Below are 14,279 nucleotides of genomic sequence, written 5' to 3' on the forward strand. Positions count from 1 at the left end.
GTAATGATTTAATCAATACATTCAATATATTAGAACAAACAACTATTTTTGTCCTAAACTCCTAGTCTCTAGGAAACTGAGCTACTGAGCACTTCCACAGTGCAAGACTCTGGAAGATCTTGTAGGACTCCTGTGAGAAAAAACAGTAATCACCTACTACGCCAGCACTTCAAAGCAAATCTCACCCAAGTGCTAGATTTGGTAACCAGAGCCTGTTCAGAGTAGTGATTACCATTGGTTACTGCTTTTTGAAAACTTTCACTAATCATCAGCCAGGAAGGGTCTGTTCACCTTCTCCTTCCTCACTTTGAACAGCCACTCCTCCTGCAGTGGCTGTTCAAAGTCTACATTGTGTACGTCACTAATGATAAGTGGGACCTTCTGATTTGGCTTGATCTCATTTGCAAATTTTGGACTCATTGCATTTCATTTCCTGGAATGAATTCTAGGCAATCCCAATGCTGTAACTACCAACAAACATCAACACCACTGCCAAGGTGGCAATTCCTCTGCTTAAAATAGTTTATGAAATGTTACTGATTTTAGTCACAGCAGAGACTGTATGCACCTAATAAAAAAAACCTGCATGAACACAATGAATTAAGCTTCTTTCAAGTATTTTCTCATTTTGACACCTTTCATTAAGGACTTAGAAAAAATGGGAGAAGATAAGCCTGAGTCCCCCATGAAATCATTTGCTGGATATAATTTCTACCTCAGTTAACATGAGGTAAAAAAGCATATGTTCCCTGCCAGGCAGCAAGTGAACAGGATCACTAGTGGGAAAAAAAATTCTTAGTAAGAAATTAAAACTATATTTACATATTCCCACCAGAGGTCACTCATATCATAGGAATAAAATGAAAGTTACCAAAATTCTAAGTACTTGTTGATTCTAGATTGAAACTGCATTTTCAATCCATTTAAATTTCTATTTCTACTGGTTTTATTGAATATTCATAATTGGGATAAATGTATCCTCCTTTAATAACAAGAGTGCAGGAGAAAATACAGAATAGGAATATGAAACAACTAGCTGAATAAACATCTGCTTAGCTTTCAGTGACTGAGAAAAAACAAGAAAAAATTCTGCCAAAACTTAAGGCTCTAGTAACTGTAACTAATGCTGTAGTTAAGACTGTGTATGGTGGACATGGATGACAATAAAATACTGCATTTCACCTTGATACCTTTACTTTTTGAGCTGAAAGTCACAGAGAAGCTAGAAAAAGGATTCATTCTTAGAAGTATGGTAGAGCTAAATACCTAGCATAAAGGAGTTATTAGGTATGCCTATGTTATTGAAGACTCCTAATAGTAAAAATTCTATTTATTTTCTGAGTAACTAAAATAAAACACAACATAGAGATTGCAGTGCTAAATATAATCTCAGTATCCAGAGAAAATTACTTTATGCACTCAAATGTGATTAGCTCTTTTTAAAGAAAAGGTTTCTATCCTTTGCGTGTAAAAGAGAAAGTATTCAAACTGTTTTCTGTTTAACATCTTTAACTTCCTTCTCTCTCCTAAGCACTTCTTAGGCCACATCTGTCCTACTGCTTCCAGTTTTGGGCCCCCAACACAAGAAAGGCATCAACAAAAGGGAGTAAGTAAGTTCAGTGCAGGACTGCCAAAATAAAACCATGAGCAATCTGTCCTGTCCTCATAGCTTACCCAGCTTTGAGCAGGAGGTTTGACTAGATTGTCTCAGGAGGTCCTTCCAATCTGACTCATCCTCTTTTACTATATTATGATCTTGTGAATCAGTGCTTTGATCCATAGACCGACACTTTTCTAGGAATAAGCTCTAGGGAGTTCCAGTCACCATAGGCCAAAAGAATGAAGTTTAACTAGAAAAGATAAAGGCAATATGTGTGGTAATTTGCATTTATCAGTTAGATCTTATCTAAGAGTTAAAGTTGGCTAGATCTCTTCAGCTGGTGGAAGGTTTGCCTGAAAAGAGCTAGGGAAGCATGAACAGACAAAAACTGAACAGAAAATTATTTGCTCTCAATTATTATCATGGAATTCCAGATGAATGTTTTAAAAATAACAAATGCAAATGCTGACTTTAAAAATAGTGTTCAGTGTTGTGGGATGTTTTGGTGATCAAAAGTCGAGGATGATGGACAAATGTATGGGATACCTAACTATGACCTCAAATGCAACATTTAGTATAAGAATCTCATCGTTTATTATTGCCAAAAGATACAATATTAAGAGTGAAAGAATACAATTATTTTCCTTATATTTTTTTGTTTTTACCTCTGTCAGCAGCTTTTCTTGAAGTATAATACTTAAGGGCCTTTTGTTCCATTCTCTGTCTACAACCACTTCTTCTACTGACTGTTGTTGGATATAGAAAATAGATAGTACTTGAGACTATGACTAAGTATGGTTGCTATGATCCTCAAGATCCTTTAGGTTAAAACATAGCATAGTCTTCTAAGGAAGCAAACAAATTAAAGTTTCGCTTGCAGGTGATGTATATTGTAAATTATCTGCCCAGTAAATCAGAGAAAAAGTGATTCCTTATCCACCTCTTCTCAGTTCCTTCTGCTAAAGAAGAATCTGTCAGGAATTACAGATCTTCTCAACAAACAAATCTTCTCAAACAACACATTGCTTTTTTGCAGAGAACAGGGTAACAATACATTTTTTCATATTTGAGTGTGCATACATGTCAGGTACAGTGGATTGTGTCACTTTTATTGAAAGAAATCAAGAACTGTCTTCGGGACTGTAGTTTCACACTCTATTGAGTACCTTCCCACTGTTTTCATCATATGACACAAACACAGCAATGGTGATAAACTGAGTTGGACCAGGAAAATCTTCTGTCTGAAATATAATTCGAGTTAAAATAGTTTTCACTAAACAAGTTCCACACTGCAAGCCACCACCCGGCTGTACAAACAGTTGGAGGAGGGAAAAAGTAGAAGAGAAAAATAAGTGGATGTTGCCCAATAAGCTCTGTGAATCTTAAACCCACCTATGTGATAACCCCAGGTGGAGTGGGATCTGGTGGGATGTATTTTGTGACTCCTGTTTGACAGATTTAGTGCGTTAGTCTGCAGTTCCTTTCAGCCCTCAGCGTGTAGCCACGGTCCCTGCGAACGAGGTGCAGCTACAGCTAAATGAGTCAATATTCATGTCACTTTATCAAACCGAGTCAATTTCATGCCACTTTTCAAGTGCTTGGCTTGACAACTGGGGCGTCTGGGGACGGACCAGCATCCCCCGGAGATCTTCGGGGAGCGCAAAATCCGCCCTTCCCGCCTGGCACTGGTTTCTGATGCCCACCCAGCAACGGGGAATGCGAGCTCTGAGAACTCCCCTTCCCGGCCGCCGCGCCAGCAGAGCCCGCACGGCACAGCCACACAATGACAGCATCACTAAGGCTGGAAGAGACCTCCACGGCCACCCAGCCCCACCGCAGTAACCCCGCGGCCATGAGCCGCCCGGCCCAGCCGGACGCGGCCGCCCGTGGAGCCGGGCCAGGGCCGCTGACCCCACACGCAGCCGCGCCGGGGCCGCGCTCGGGGCGCGCGCGCGGCCGGCGCGTTGCCCGGTAACGCGGCAGGGGCGCGCGCGCGGGTTGCCCGGAGACGGCGCTGCCGTGCCCGGCGCTCCCGGGCCGCGCTGTGGGCGCTGCGGGCGGACAGGTGAGGCGGGCAGGGCCGGCGGCCGGGCACGGCAGGGCAGGGGAGGTGCGGCACGGCGTTTCTTGCCCCCCGAGGTGTTTCTTGCCCCGCGGGGTGCGGCACGGCCCGGGAGGTTGCGCGGGGCTCGGCCGCCCCCACTGCGCCCACCTGCGCTCCGGGGACGGAGCGGCCCCGGGGAGCTCTCGGGGCTGCGGGCGGTGTCTGAAGCGTCCAGGAGCCGTCTGACGGTATTGTCGGGATTTTGCACTGTTTTGGGGACTGTCCTACTCTGTGTGCGTCTCTTTACAAACGTGCTTGTGTGGAAACGGGAACTTGAGATCGAGTGAAGGCGGAGGCAGCAATCTCTGAAAGAAGCAAGCAAACGCTTGCCCTCCGCAGGGAGGGAGAGCTTTGGGCTTGTTTATACTATAAATGCTTTTCCCAGCTGGGACGAGGGTGGGAGGGGGAAGCAAAATCAAGCTTAGAGAGTTAAGAAAAAAAATCATTCAAGTACAAAAGCAAACTACAAGCTAAGTAAGCAAAGCTTATGGAAGCGAATTCAAGACAGCAGACTTTGCAAGTGAAGAAATAAGTTTAAGGGGGTTTTTTCTGTACAGTAAATTCTTCTAATATCTTAAGAGTTGTTGCTTTACATAGACATTGTCATGCAACAATTTGAGAAACTGTTTTGGAAGGCTTGAAGGTGGCTGGTATGAAATCAAAGTCTGAGCAAGATCTTTAATTACTTTTAATGCTGCAGTGAAGATCATAATCCTGGATTTTAAACTTGAGAAAGACCATACTGTTCTTAATAATGGGCTTAACCATGGAGTGATATAGAAAATAAATACTTGGAAATGTCCTTTTTGAATGCTAAACCCTATTGGTTCAAGTCTCTTTCTGATTGCCATGCACTTACTCTTTCAAAAATTTAATGGGCTAGGAAGTTCATTGTATCTCTTTCTAACTAATTTTAGAGGGTGTTTTTAGGAGTGTTGATCCCTGTGGTTTTGTACCTTATTTAAAAATGTTGCCATGGCATTATGCAGCTACCTGCTATTCATAAGAGTATAACAGGGGAAGAATCCTGGTAAGGAACACATAACAGTAAGATGTTCTTCAAACTTTAGTACAGAGTTATTTTTCTTTAATTTATTTCTGGTAAGGCATATTTCCCACTGTTTTAAAATAAGTTCAAGGTTCTAATCCTTGCAATTCCTAATTTTTTGTAGTCCTAAAATAGGGAAAATACACTTCTGTTGTGATGTTTCTTTCCTAATTACAGGCGCAACTGTGTAAGTTACTGATACATTTCAAGTTTTCTATTTGACAATAAGTGTCTTGCAGAAATCAGTCTAGATGATTTATTGGTGTCATCAAAATATCATGAAGCTATTGTTTTACTTACTGATTTTTTTTCACTTATTAATTATTCTCTCTGATAAAATATCTATTGACTTCTTCAGTTCCAACATTCTCTATGTTCTGTTATACCAAATCTTGGACTCTTTGAGTAGCCCTGGCTGTTTAAAAGACCTATAGCATGCAATAAACTTATCATTTGGTCATCTGCTATGAGGAAAACTCCCACATAGCAAGCAGATCCTTGGAAAGTCCTAATAGTCCATTTAATTCAGTATTTTATTTCTGGCAGTGGTAATAGGAGATTATAACTTAGGGAAAGCAGTATTTCCTCTTCCTGCAGTCTGTGAATTAAAGTTGATGTGGCCAGTAAGAGTAACTTCACCAAGACCTGGTGGTGATGTTGTGTAACTGACATTATTTGTTTTATAAAGCAAAATATAGACAGCACACGAGAAGAAATAAATATAACATTTGAATTACAGAAAGTGGCTACAAGAACTGTGAATTCCCCTGTAGGGTATAGGCAATTTGGTGACATCCTGTATCTCAGGCTAGCTATTATTTCTGGTAGCAGCTGAGCTGTACTATGAGCACTGGAGAAAGTCAGAAGCTTTTATGGTAATCTTTTCCCCACTTGCATCCTATAAGCACACCTTGCCTCTATCCATTGGGCCCAATTATTTCTTATCCAGTTCTAGTACTGGTGGGAGAATTTGGTTTTTCTGGTATGTGTGGGATTTATTTGGTTATCTACAGTAAAGGCCTGTATAACTTTGCTGACTTTTTTTATTTGTTGACAATATAATTTATTAGTTCTTAAAGCAGTGTCAAGTGTAGGAACTTGACTCTTCTTTCTTTGTTGGTGTTTTATTCTATGCTGATGACCTTGACTGCACTGTTGTCCTTGCTGAGTCTTCTCCTTACATTTCTTTCTCTTGGACTACTTTGTTTAATTTTATGTGGAAAACTGTTTGTAAGCAAACAAGTTGATAAATATTGATTTTTAAGATCTTCATCAGTGGTGAATCTCTTTTTTTTTTGTTGTTGTTGTTGTTGTTGTTGTCCAGTATCTAATTTCTTACTTATTGATGGTAGAGGCTCTCAGAAGCAGTTGATGCAGTCGAAAAGGATTGTTGTAATCTCTTTTTTTACCTTGGGCTGTATATTATAGGTCAATTGATGAGGTTAGTACTGCCTTTTCCCTACTTAATGGAGGGGGTTTTTTTTCTTAATTCTTCTACTGACTATAAATTTGTTCCGGTTCAGGAACCTTTACCTATCTTCTAGCCACCATGACCAATTTAAACTCAGGTCCTTAGCATGTATGATATTTTGGTTCAAATAACATTTCTATATCTCTGAAAATTGCCTCCTTGTTTCATTATTTTTTAAACCCATGTATTTAAATGTCTAAATACATCTCTCTTAAATGGGCTAACCAAACATAATGCATGAATGACTGGTAAAATTGTGTCAGGCCTCCTTCCATGTTTGCAAAATCTTTCCTAACATGTTGTACATCTCTACTGGCTGCATCCTGTTGGTGGCTCATACTTTTCCCATGATTTTATTACATCCGAAGTTTGACTATTTTGTAAGGGATTTTTTTTCCCTCTTATTCTCCTTTTGACTGATTCCATTCTGCTTGATCTACTATAGTTGTGTAATATGTACTTAATTTCACGGTCTCTTAAAACTCAGCACCTCTATTTGTATTTTTTGAAGGGGGTGAGAAGGAGGACACAACACACAGCATTTATCTCATCCCTTTGAGTTACATGTTTTAACATCACTTTGTTTTTGTCTTAGGGTGTAATTGTTGACATTTACTTGTACCACTAGATAACATGCTCTGTGACGTCTTTCTTCATGAGACATAAATGGCCTAGTTTGTTGACAGTCTGAAACCTAATTCTTGGGCCTTAAACTTCTGTATTCTCTTTTTCAATCTGGCTAAAGAACCTTTTGGGGGGTTTATGTTAGAGTTGATTACATTTAATTTTTTACCCCACATAGGTTAATCAAGGTCTAAGAGAACTAATTAAAGCTACTATTTTCATTCTCCTAATTTTCTTTTCTTTATTTGTTACCTATTGTCTAAAAATACCTGTGATAAAGGACTGATAATGACTGAGTGAAAGAGGACATATCAGATCCGGGAGATCAGTGACATACACTGGTTTAGGTTTCAGGAAAGAAAGACTGAGATTTCTGCTGTCAAGTGTGAGGTTAGTGTTGAGAAGAGCTCTTCTCGGCACTAATCATTTGTTGCTAACCTAAGCACATCTTTTATACCTAACTGCTGGATGTCATCACGTTATGTAGTTGTATCCCATACTGGTTTCCCAGAGAATGAAGGGCAATCTTTTTACAGTTAGAGGGCTTCTCGTATTGGGGGTTGTTGTGATGTTTGCTTTTTGACGTTTCCTTTGCCTTTATGGATACTTGGGCACAAGTGGCTCTGAAGTGTCTGAACAAACCTGTTAAACTGGCCACTCTGTAAAAATTCCTAGGGCAGAAAAATCTCATGTTTTAGAACATTGTATTGGAGATAAACTTTTCAAGAGCTGACCTCTTTTTCTAATAAAATCAAGTTTTTCTTGCCTACATCCAGCTTTAACTACTAGTTCAAATTTGGAAAATTAGTAAGTTGACATACAACTGGATGTCATCCCCCCTTTGACTGTTCAAACTTTCTTATCTCAGCAAATCCATTAACAAATACAGTTGATTTAAAATATTACTTTGAGCTTCACAGCTAGAAAAATTTGTTTTATTTCATTAAATTATTTTCCTACTTTCAGTTTATTTTCTTTGTGGTCCTTTTTGGGCTACAGATGCTGACATTTTTTTCTTCATAGATAAGTTTTTGGTACATGAGAGACTGCTTATGTTATTTCTATATCTGCCTTAGAAATGTACATTATATTAATTATTATCTTAACATCCAAATCAGCCAACTATAGTATAAAAAGTTGATGTAATTAAAATATTTACTTTATAATGTGTGCATTATAATTACAGACAGGGACTTGCACTATTATAATCTAAATTTATTAAAATGTAGTATGTCTCTGAAGAATATGTTACAATGGAATGACTTAGCTAGACATAGATAAAATCTTGTGATCATTATACTAAAAAATACATGCAATATGTTTCTTGGCATATGAACTGTTTTCTGACAGACCAAAAAATCATCAAGTGGCCATGGGGAATTATGTACTTGCCGGGTTAAATCATAACTGGGGCACTTTAACATTGACTGCATTCAAATGTTATACAAGTAGTGATTATGGAACTGATACAAGTATTTCAATATAGATATAGTTTTATGAACAAGATTGTAATTTTTCTCTGTAAATATGCTCCTTTTTGTCTTTTTTGATCAAGGACATGATTGGAGATATTTAAAATTGGAATTTTGAAATGTATTCTTCACAGAATTAGAATGGCGTCTGCTAACCATAGTAAAATTGGTACTATAAATATATATGAACTTATAATTTTTTTCTTAAGAGGTGTTAATTTCTTTTCTTGGAAAAAGACTATAAAACTTCATTGAATTCATTTTTAAAATCCAGTTATAGAACATCCTTAAGAAGACACATGATGAAGTCCAATCCACTGCTATTGTTGGTAGCTAAAGCTTAATCTCCTCTAATAAACTGATAAAGCTCAATCTTAAAAGTAGCTTGTGAGAAGGTTGTGTGAAAGTCTCAGCCCAGTGTAGAGCTGGTGGTGATGATAGTGCTGTACATCTGTTACTAACAGCTTATTCCAGTCACTGTGAGGTAGCCTGGTTGTTCTGATAAATCCATACAGCTTGTTGGGAAAGAGCAAGTGAGGGAAAAAATTAAAAAAGGACATTTATTTAGAGCCATGCTATGTTTGTGCTGTTAGTAGCTTTATAGGAGTTGGGGAAGTCTAGGGAAATCAAATTCTTGCTTGACCTTGTATGACATAAGATCACTGAGGTATAGGTTTGCTGTGTCATTATCATATGGTTGGTTCTTGCACAGCTTTGCTCTAAACATTGTATTTTAGGATTTATTTTAGGATACTTGGCATCATTACATACTTTGTGTTCTCAGTGTAAAGATTCTTAAAGTGCTAGTTAATAAATAAAACCTGAGGATTTAACTGACTTCTTTACTGTAGATGTTGGAGTAATGTATTTGCATAATGGCACGTAAATTAGGAAAGTAATTAATTTCTATAATCTTGTAATTAAAGGAATTTTTAAAGTATTTTGTTCTTGGGTAGTTGTGCATTTTTGTTATGAAGACATTATTATAATGAGTTTTGTGTCTTCAATGCAAAGTCACAGCATGTTAATTTTTAGTAATTCAGTAGTTAAGACAGATAATTTTTAGAGTTGTGATGGGACATATGACATTATGTCTACATGGATTGGCAGGACGTTTTCTCACAGAATTGAGTACAGCAAAAATAAATTCTGAGGTAAAAATTGAATTAATTTAAAATCATTCTTAATTTTGAAACATATATAATGCTACTGATTTATGGCAAGAATATATCAAACATGACTTTTTATAGAAGGTAGACAAATGTGTAAATATGTCTGTATATAATAGTTAAGCAGAAGCAGAAACAGTGGCTAAAGATGTATTTGAAAAAAAGTTCATGGTTGGTTGTACATGGTTGGTGCAGTATATCAACTTCAAATGGTTAATTAACAGCAAATTTGGCAGTAAATGTGGAAGACCAAGATAGAAGTTTCTTACCTCTCATAAATTTCTGAAAATCTTTATTCATAACTAAAGTGCATTGCTGACTTCTGATGTTGCCAGATAACACATGGGAGAGTAGCATCAGTTTGCTCATTCCAATGCAATATAGGACATTATTTTCAAAAGTAATCTTTTATCCTATGTTTTCTAGGTGAATTATACATGTATGTTGTATTTAGGTACAGGGTTTTTTATTGTCTAGAGATTGAAGCCACTATAATCTCCAGCATATTCTTCCAGATTCTTAAGGTCGTGTCTTTTGTAAAGGGCAAGGTAGTAAGTACCTTGCTTTCATAATAAACAGATATCTACACTGGAATGTCCAGAAAATCAACTTTCAATATTAAATACAAAGAGAAGATAACCACTGGGTTTTTTTTTTTTATTTGTTGCTTTGGACTTTATTGTGATTTTTTTTGGGGGGTAGGGTGGTTGGTTTTATTTGGTTTCTTATAATTATTGACCAATGTAGTGCTGAACTTTTAACAACACATGTAGTGTTCATGTCCTAAAGCATTATTTTCAACATCCCTTCCATTTTTTCCTTCTGACTGTTTTAGGTTTTTTGTATTTAGGCCTAGTCAATCTGAAATGAGCTAAAATGAAAGTACCTAGTTCTAAAGGGAGGATTGTGAAATGTCTGCAACACAAGTTTGATCGTAGAATCATAGTATATTTCAAGTTTGAAGGGGTCCATAAGGATCATTGAGTCCGACGTCCTGCTCCTTGCTAAGCCATGTGACTAAGAGCATTGTCCAGATGCACAGTGAAATCTGAATGGTTTGGTGTAATGAAATCTTCAGGAGGAAATTGTCCTAGTGACTGATCACCCCCTCAGTGAAGAACCTTTTCATAATGTCAAACTGAACATTTCCTGACACAGTTTCATGCCATTTTCTTGTGTCAGCTCAAGAATTAAACAATTGTTTCTGCATCATATTAATAGGATGTTTTATCTTCTTTTATTCCTTCCAGAATATTATAAACAAATGTATTGGGCATCTTATATATAATACTGTATGTGCCTTGAAGATGTCTCTTTTGGTCTGATCTATTATAGTACATTTCATTGTGCTTAAATTGAGATCAAAGAACACTTAACTGGAGGTACCAACTGGACTTTAGGTTCAGAGCATGCTAAGTTACTTGTAAAGCATTTAATAATATTCTTAATTACAACAATTTAAGGGATCAAACACTTTGAGGTTTTTAATATTTTTATTATAATGTTTAGTACACATAGTTTTATTCATCCTATACATACGTTTTGTTTTACCTCTATGTCATGGTTTAACCCCAACCAACAGCCAAGCCCCACTCGGCTACTCTCTCACTCCCCCACCAGCAGGACTGGGGAGAGAATCTGCAGGGTAAAAGCCAGAGAACTTGTGGGTTGAGATGAAGATAGTTTAATAGGGAAATAAAAAACCAAGCACACATACAAAGCTAAATAAGAAATTATTTCACTGCTTCACATGGGCAGGTAGGTGCTCCACCATCTCCAGGAGAGCAGGGCCCCATCAGTGCTTCCTTGGGGACACAAACACCATCACTCTGAATGTCTCCCCCTCCTCCTTCGTCCTCTCCCTTTATGTACTTGGCATGATGTAGTATGGTCTGGAATATCCCTTTGGTCAATTGGGGTCAACTGTCCCAGCCTGAATTTCCTTACAGCTTCATATGCACCCTCAGAAAATGCCTTGGCTCTGTGTAATCTATATTAATTATAATCTCTGTGTTGTCAGTTCTGTTCAGCACAAACCCAAAACACATCCTCATACCAGCCACTACCCTAGCCAAAACCAGCACACTATAATAGTTTTCCCAGCACTTGGAGATGAATGATGAAAAAACATATAATTGCCTCATAATGCATTTACAGTCTTTCTTGTCTTTTCTTTTTTTTCATGTATAGTTTAACACCAAACTTCTTAATTTATTCACAGGTAATTGTAACAGATATTTTTAAGCAGTTTAACTTCCTATCTGCTATCTTGAGATTTTAATTACATCTGTATTTTTCAGTCGAAGATATTTACCAGTTTATTGAAAGGATAATGCAGTATCCATATCTATTTTAGCCCATGCTTCCCTGATGATGCTGAAACTAAATGTGAGTCACAGTGTTTGTCTGTCTTGAGAGACTCATTGTTCTGACAGGCTGATATTGAGACTAGAAAACTCAGATCACATAGATGGTGGAGCAGCTACAGGCTGTTGTGGTTTGACACTGGCCAAACTTCAGGCATCCACAAAAGCCACTTTTCACCCTCCCCTGCCACAGCTGGGCAGAGGAAAGAAAAATTATTGAAGGGTTCATCAGTTGAGATAAGGATTGAGAGAAAAATAAGTCCAAGGGCAAAGCAGGCTCAACTTAAAGGTACAAAGTGAATTTATTGCTAACTAAATCAGAGAAGGATAATGAGAAGTAAAATAAGCCCTTAAAAACATCCTTTCTTTCCCCAGGCCCTCCATTCTTCCCACCAACAGTGCAGGGAGATGGGGCATGGGGCTTTGGTCAGTTTGCCACCGCAGGTTTTCTTCCCCTGCTACACCATGGGGTCCCTCCCATGGGAGACAGTTCTCCACGAACCTCTCCAGAGTGGGTCTGGTCTCACGAGCAGGCATCCTCCCAAAACTGCTGCAATGTGAGTCCATCCCACAGGCACAGTCCTGCTAAAGCTGCTGCGGTGTGGGTCACTTCCACAGGATGCAGCCCTCCAAGGACAGGCTGCTCCAGCCTGGAACAGGGCCCCCTCTCTCCACCAGGTCTCCCACTGGATTACAGCCTCTTCCAGGCATCCACCTTCTCCAGCATGAGCACCTCCCCCACGGGCTGTGGGTGGAACTCTGCATCCCCCATGGATCCCCATGAGCTGTGGGTGGAACTCTGCATCCCCCATGGATCCCCATGGCTGCAGGGGCACAGCGGTTCCACCATGGTCTCACCATGCCCTGCAGAGGAATCTCAGCTGTGCCACCTGGAGCAGCTCCTCCCCTCCTTCTCCACTGACCTTGGTGTCTCTGTTGTTTCCTTCACATGTTCTCACCTCCGCCTCTTGTCTGACTAGAAAAAACCTGTTCACTTTGTTTTGATTTCCTTCTTAAATATGTTATCAGAGAGGTGTTACCAACCCCTCTCATTGGCCCAGCTTTGGCCAGCAGCATGTCCATCTTCAGAGCATCAGGGACTGGCTCTGCCAGGCACGGTGGAAGCTTCCAGCAACTTCTCACAGAAGCTGCCTCTGTGAACCCCTCACTACCGAAAACCAGAGAATGCAAAACCAATACACAGGCATACAAAAGAAAAAAGTTTTCATAGGTTGTGGAACAGCTACAGGCATAGAAGAGAAACAAGTTTGATACTATTGTACTACTTGTAATTCTTTGATCAACATTCTCAGTGATACTATGTGCCCTTATAAAAAAGCCAAAACACCCTGAAAGCAAAGTCTTTTGATTAATGGGCAAGTATTAATTTACATGAAACCATGATTTTCTTGTGTAACAGGCAGTAATAATATGGATATGTTTTAACAATTAGTACAGTTTTTGTTTGCAGAGGCAGTACATCAGTAATATTTTTCTTGATTGCTCATAGACCATGATTATGGTCAGAGATTTCTTCGGCACTGTCATTCGAGGTGACTGAATTGGTGCTATGTTTCTCATACAGTTTATGAGACCATGCAATTCTCTGCACTTTGCATAGTTAATGTTTTAGCTGAAATCTCAAAGGGCAAGTAATTTGAAAAACTTCAGCAGCATTGTAGAAAGTTCTTCTGTATATTCGTATGTCTGTATCCATTTACATGGATGACTGTATAACTACAAAAAATCTGATAATCTTGGAATGCTACTTCCTGTTACTGGGTGTCTTGACTTAAATATTTATGGTTTTGCATGTGCAGTTTGTATTTTTTGTTTATTTTCTTTTTTTCTCCTTGACTGTCAGAATTTCTGAGTTAGAGGTTGAGAACGAAAATTATTGCTGTTTTTCTTTATTCCCTTGGAGAATGTCACCTGCCTACACACATTCTGGGGTAGGACAGGTAATGACACAGAATTGCTCTGTGGAAACGGTAAGTAATGTCGATGAGTTAGTAGCTGGTACTTTCAGCTACTTTTCCTACTTTGCTTTGTCTGTTTCTTGATTAAACAATAGACTTCCCTGTTTAGTTTTTACATTTATTATATTGCAAACTGTGGGGAACAGCTTGTTAAGTCGGTATAGAAAGGCAGAGGTTGTCTGGATCCTAGGTTTCTTACGAAACTGGTTTTTTTTAGGTCTGCACAATCTCTGTTGAGGATTTGATAGTTGCTGTAACCATGCAGTCAGGAAGATTTGTATGATAATGTCTCCTAAACAGTACAGCTGAAGAAGTGTATTGCTGCAGTACAGAAATGTGGTAACAGCTTTTATTCCTTTTTACCTTTCATTTTCGCTGGCATAATGCACTGTGAAACCTAATGTGAAACTTGGAAGCATACCAGAAAAGGATACTACCTGTGGAAG

At 38.7% G+C, this 14,279-nt stretch overlaps 1 protein-coding gene across 9 annotated transcripts in view; it reads left to right on the plus strand.

The window, feature by feature from the left end:
- The first annotated feature begins 3,539 nt into the window (after positions 1-3,539).
- Positions 3,540-14,279, plus strand: part of WDR17 (WD repeat domain 17) — a 55,016-nt gene continuing 44,276 nt past the window's right edge. For 7 of the 9 annotated variants that reach the window (XR_010361224.1, XM_064417738.1, XM_064417740.1 and 4 more), the window contains exons 1-2: positions 3,604-3,665; positions 14,051-14,172. The gene's annotated coding sequence lies outside the window, so the exon portion shown is untranslated. Of the gene's footprint in view, positions 3,666-3,758; positions 3,893-14,050; positions 14,173-14,279 lie in introns of those variants that run through there. The other 2 variants (XM_064417741.1, XM_064417749.1) reach the window with 2 other exon arrangements.

The sequence above is a fragment of the Passer domesticus genome, chromosome 4 (genome assembly GCF_036417665.1).
Source record: "Passer domesticus isolate bPasDom1 chromosome 4, bPasDom1.hap1, whole genome shotgun sequence".
NCBI classification, from domain to species: Eukaryota; Metazoa; Chordata; class Aves; order Passeriformes; family Passeridae; genus Passer; species Passer domesticus.